A 6728-nucleotide genomic window follows, 5' to 3' on the forward strand; every position below is an offset into this window, starting at 1 on the left:
AGTGGCTGCATAACTGGTGTAAAAACCATTCCCAGAGAGTAGTTATCACTTATCAGTGGTTCACAGTCAAGCTGGAAGGCCATAATGAGTGGAGTCCCCATCAGTTCTGGGTCTGGTTCTGGTTCTATTCAACATCTTCATCACTTATTTAGATAATGACATAGAGAGTACACTTAAAAATTGTGGATGATACCATACTGGGAGGGGTTGCAAGTGTTTTGGAGGATAGGATTAAAATTCAAAAGGATCTGGACAAACTGGAGAAAGGGTCTGAAGTAAATAGGATGAAATTCAATAAGGACAAATGCAAAGTACTCTACTTAGGAAGGAACAATCAGTTACATAAAAAAATGGGAAATGACTGCCAAGGGAGGAGTACTGTGGAAAGAGGTCTGGAGATCATCGTGGATCGCAAGCTAAATATGAGTCAACAATATAACACTGTTGCAAAAAAAAAAAAAAAACATAATTCTGGGATATATTAGCAGGAGTGATGTAAACAAGACGTGAGAAGTAATTCTTCCGCTCTACTCCACACTGATTAGGCCTCAAATAGAGTATTGTGTCTGGTTCTGGATGCCACATTTCAGGAAAAATGTGGACTAACTGGAGAAAGTCCAGAGAAGAGCAACAAAAATTATTCAAAGGTCTAGAAAACATGACCTATGAGAGAAGATTGAAAAAATTGGGTTTGTTTAGTCTGGAGAAGAGAAGACTGAGAGGGGACATGATAACAGTTTTCAAGTACATAAAAGGTTGTTACAAGGAGGACAGAAAAAAATTGTTCTCCTAAACCTCTGAGGATAGGACAAGAAGCAATGGGCTTAAATTGCAGCAAGGGCGATTTAGGTTGGACATTAGGAAAAACTTCTTGTCAGGGTAGTTAAGCAGTGTATCAAATTGCCTAGGGAGATTGTGGAATCTCCATAATTGGAGATTTTTAAGAGGAGGTTAGACAAAGACCTGTCAGGGATGGTCTAGATAATACTTAGTCCTGCCATTAGTGCAGGGGACTGGACTAGATGACTTCTCGAGGTCCCTTCCAGTCCTTCAATTCTAAGACTGATAACTGCTCTTTGAGTACAGTCTTTCAACCAGATGTACACCTATATTATAGTAATTTAATCTAGATCATATTTCTATAGACAACCAGGCCATAGGTAGTCAGACCTAATGGTTGAAATGAGAGTTCAACCTACAGGTTAGAGCTGGGTCCAGGGTGGTTAGAGTCCAGGAATGAGCTGAGGGTCAGTACCACAGGGACAGAAGCTAAATGTCAAAGACGTAGGGTAAACCAGAATCATAAGCCAGAGGTGGAGCCGAGGATCAAACCCAGAAGTCAATAGCCTGTGCGGGTGGCAGGTGGAGCAGGAGAAGGTTCAAGAACAAGGCAGGAGCAAGACAGGAACCAGGCAGGACCAAGGACTGGAAGTAGGCTAGAGCAAGGGCTGAAAGCAAGAGCTGGGCAAGCACAGCTGTGGGTGTGGTTCACATTCAGCAGTCATTGATCTCCTGTGGATGCCAGGACTGTAAGCAGGGCTGCTAAACAAACAGCCAATGAGGTGCTGAGGCTTCTCTGTCAATTCCAAGGCAGTGCAGTGGGGCTCTTTATAGAGATGTTATTCAAGAAGTAGGCCAGCAGCTGATCCTAGCTGGTCTCGCCCTGACAGCACCCCTCTCCTTTCGGGGTTGCTCTTCAGGAGCACTTGGGCTGGGTTTCTTGGGGTAGGCCCAATGGAAGGCAAGCAGGAGGTTCTGGACCTGAGCGTGTTTCACATGTTCCCATGGCCGCTCCTCCAGGCCATAGCCATCCCAGTCAATCAGATATTGGAGTCTTCCCTGGACTCGGCAGGAGTCCAGAATCTGCTGGATCATGTATTCCTCTTGGTCCTGCATGGTTATTGGCAGGGAAGGAGTAGAGCAGTGTGGGAAGGGATTTTCAACAAAAGATTTCGAGAGAGATGTGGAACACAGGGTGGCTCTTAAGGGATTCTGGCAGCTGCAATCAAAATATTACTGAGTTATGTCGTTCTGTGATTGCAAATGGCCTTAGTGGTCCAGCTTCACGGATGCACAAGCCAAACCTTGTCATTTACCATGAAGTTAGGGGTCATCTGATGGTGAGTGTCAGCATGGCATTTGTATGTTGTCTTAGCCTCTTCTAACTGGTGTTTGAGTCCTTGATGCACTTGCATAGGTGCTGGAACTAGGCGTGCAGCTGCACCCCTGGCTTGAAGTGGTTTCCATTATATACAGAGTTTACAGTTTGAGTAAATGGCTCTCGGCACCCCTGCTATAAAAATGGTTCCAGCAGCTCTGTGCACTTGGTGAATGTTGAGAAAGATTTTGAGGTGATACCAAGAGTGGAGCCCATAATTCATGAAGAAAAGCGTCTGTTGATTCAGGGCATGTGTATAGTTGTAGGCAAATTCGGTGTGGGGAATGTGTTCCAGCCAATCATCCTGGTAGTTTAGTAAGCAGCGTAGGTCCTGCTTCAGAAATTGATTGATTCACTCAACAGTTGAGATACAAGGTTTGATGCCCAAAAGATGCAGAAATTCCCACAAAAAGCAAGAAATGAACAGGGACTCCCAGTTGTGGTACTATGCTTGTGGACAGCCCATGAAGGTGAAAGATGTTGTCTTCGAATAGACAGGCTATTTCCTGAGCGGTGGGGAGGCCGCGACATGGTATAAAATGTGCCATCTTCATCAGGAGATCAACTACCACTAGAATTCTGGTGTACTCTTGGAAGGGCAGTAGCTCCATGATGAGCAAGCCCTGATTACCTAGAATAATAAAAAGACAGACATCTTTTTGTATTTTTTTAAATCTAAATAAATAACTAGATAAAAACTGGCACTCTTCATGGTGCTGTTATTTGCATGTTATTTAATTATTTTTGTTCCTGGTACAATTATTATTGTTTTTTTCTATTATGGTAGTTCCTAGCAATCCCAGCCGGGAATCAGGCACCATTGTGCTAGGCACTGTTCATATATATAATAAAAAAGACAGTGTCTGCTCTAAACAGCTCAGTATATAAAAGATATAGGTTTGATAGCCCTGGAGACTGAAGTCCTCTACCCACAGAATAGGTACAGCACGAGCAGTGGCAGTACAAGCCTCACCTTAGCTGTTTAGCAAATGTACCTAAACTCTGACTTGAAAGGACCACCCCTAGGAACAAAAGGGAACTTTGGCTTTGTGGCCCATGTAGATCCTTGGGCAGTCTACTGAGACTCACAGCAAGGAAGCCAATTAATGTCAGACAGGTGGTAGATTTTTGTGTATACACCTGCCATTAAGCACTAGACAACTCTCAACTCATTTCAGAGGCTGCTGAAAAGCTATCAGATCGTAACAACCTTTTGGACGCTACCACTAGGTGCTGTATTTGAACTGGCACCCAAATAGTAAGAAGCTATTACCAGTCCCCCACAAGCACAATTCTAAAGTATATGCACAGAGAGTACACTCCCTACATGAATGCAGAATTGCAAGGCTTGAATTACTTATGAAATATGAATGGATTGCTACTAGGTTTACAATAAATGGTGCTAGGAGAATTCCTTGAAATTCTTCTTGCTTTAGAACAATATGAAACCACAGAACAAAGTACACACTGAAGTAACACCAAGTAACTCTGAAAAAATTCTGGGCAATGCAGGCTAAAGATTCAAAAGCACATAGTTGAAAAAAAGACAGATAGAAGGGCCTGACTTACAGACACAGTGTCTGCTTTCACACTGGCCTTTGTGAATTTGTCAGACGTAGCATTAAAACAAGATGATAGTTTTGCTGCTTGAATGTTCTTATTGTTTAACCATAATTTATTTTAAATGCAGAATATTTTCATGGTATAGGACAATGGTGTGACATTGCACTCTATATGTTTGTCGAAATATGCTTATGAGTGTGACTATAATGTAACTAGAATATGCTTTATGCAAAAGGTCTCTTGTAAGGTATCGTTACAAAGCTTAAAATCCACTGAGTGTGTTCATCCTATTTGTATGAATGTATGATTCTTGTATCTGAAGCTAGAAATATGAAGTTACCTCTGAGGTCCTATTGTAATTATGCAAAGTGTGGTTTAGAATCTTGATGACACCCATTCACTAGGATAATTGGCTGTAAATGGCTCTGTTTACCTGCAAGCCTTCCTGTGTACCTGAAGTGGCTAATGAAGTCTCGCAGGACATGTCATATGATACTGGAATACATTTTAAACCTGGTGCTTTTCCATTTAGAAGGAGGGGTGGGAACCCAGAGAGAGACAAAGGATTCCTGCCTTGGGCCAAAGATATAAAAGGGGGTGGAACAGAACAAGGGGGGCTGCCAGTCATGAGAAATCCTCGAGTTACCACCTGAGCTGGAACTAACAAGAACTGTACCAGGGGAAAGGATTGGGCCCAGACTAGAAAGGAGTCTAGTCTGTGAAAGAAGCTTATTGGAACATCTCTGAGGGTGAGATTTACCTGTATTCAGTTTCTAAATGTATTAGGCTTAGACTTGCATGTTTTGTTTTATTTTACTTTACTTGATGACTTACTTTGTTCTGTCTGTTATTACTTGGAACCACTTAAATCCTACTTTTTATTCTTAATAAAATCACTTTTATTTATTATTGAACCCAGAGTAAGTGATTAATACCTGCGGGAGGAAACAGCTGTGTATATCTCTCTATCTGTGTTATAGAGGACGGACAATTTAGGAGTTTACCCTGTATAAGATTTATACACAGTAAAACAGATTTATTTGGGGTTTGGATCCCATTGGGAGCTGAGCGTCTCGGTGCTGGAGACAGGATTACCTGCTGAGTGGTTTTCAGTTAAAGCCTGCAACTTTGGGAATGTGGTTCAGACCCTGGGTCTGTGTTGCAGCAGGCTTGCATATCTGGCTCAACAAAACAGGGTTCTGGAGCCCCAAGCTGACAGGGAAAATGGGCTCAGCATGTCAGGTGACAGCCCCAAAGGGGTCTCTGTGACCGAACCCATCACACCAGCTCCCCAGCATCTAACATACAGAATGCTAATGTCGATCTGCTCATACTTTTCGTCGCTGTCAATGGATTTGAACCAGTGAGCTCAGTGAAAAGCTCTGTGTTTACCATTGGAAATCCCCGAAGTCATCTTCCCCCACAAAGACACTGGGGGCCTTAATGGGATAATATCTGTAAAGCATGTTGAGATCCTTAGATGAAAGCTGCTACAGAAGTGCACACTGTATTTGTGCACTGTGTCTATACCCGGCCACAAATACCATATGTCTTTTGAGTTCTGAGCCTCACATCTATTTAATTTGCCAAATATTCATCCCTTTTCCAAATAATTACTGCAGCCATTTAACCTGATGCTAGCTGTGGTGCATATTCCAATAATTATATTGATATAGACTCATACAATTTAAGGTCAGAAGGGACCATCATGATCATCTAGTCTGACCTGCTGCACATTGCTGGCCTCAGAACCTCACCCACCCATTCCTGTAATAGACCCCTAACCTCTGGCTGAGTTACCGAAGTCCTCAAATTATGATTCAAAGGCTTCAAGTTACAGACAGTCTACCATTTACATACACTATGTATGCTGTATATATAAACATGGGTTGTGCAGGGGATTTTGTGCTCATAAACTGTGTCATGAAAATGGAGCTGGAGGATTATTTTCTTTAAAAATCTTAAACTGTGAACAGGCTTATATCTTCCTTAGAGCATTACCTTCCATTACAGGTCTTATTAATTTCCCCTTTTCCTTACTGCATCTGCATGTATTTTTCCCTTTCTTAGGCTGTTGTCCCATGCATATAGTTTTCATAACTATAGCTAATGATATGCATTTACTACAGAAAAAATGACCTGGCTTGTGTCACTCTTTTCTTACTAGATCAGAGAAGATCTAATTGATATGGTAATTATAGTGATGACTGCAGCTGATACCCTGTCCAGACTAAAGTTCCCAACATTGCTAACAATATTGGAGTACAAACTGCAAAAAATTGAGTGGGGAAAAGCCTTTGGGCATTCCAGGGCTCCTTGCTTGGTATTGTTAGAGAATCATCACACCCTCACAATGCTTTATTAGAGTCATCAGTTCAAGGATTCATGGGAAGAAGGACGAAATCTTGCCAACATCTAACAAGCTTCCTGAAAAAAGGCTTGCAATATAGTTCTATACCAGAAAGATAGAACAGAAGAATTATCATAAGAATGCCAAACAGGTACCTCCATAGCATGTGAGAGAGAACGTTGGCTTCTAAACAGAAAGTAATAGCTATTCTATCTCTCCCAAGGTCATACATTATAACCACACTTGGAGTTCAGTCCCAAAGGAGGAACAGCAGATAAACAAAAGCAGGGAGGACACTAGCTGTATACTTCTTGAGAACATCCGGAATGCTACTGACAGGGCTGCAGCATTGGTAGAAGAAACACAAAAGCCCACCCAGTTATTAACAAAGAAAAACATACACAGGCTCCAGCTGGTGGCTCCATCTCAGTGGCACAGAAGGAACTGTTCAGAGAACAAGAAATGACCATGTGATCAGAAAGCCATAGAGATTCAGAGATAGTAGTGACTGACAGATGCCCAATAAGAGGCAGAATAATCTTCTCCTCTGTTGGAGGGTGGGGAACGGGGGTCATTGACTGTGATCTCTGCCCTACTTGACTCCCTCTGTGGTTTATCAATTGGCTGGATTAGTTTGTGGGCTTTGGTTTTGATTGA

Source organism: Lepidochelys olivacea, assembly GCF_965140295.1.
Source record: "Lepidochelys olivacea isolate rLepOli2 genome assembly, chromosome: 6".
NCBI lineage: Eukaryota > Metazoa > Chordata > Testudines > Cheloniidae > Lepidochelys > Lepidochelys olivacea.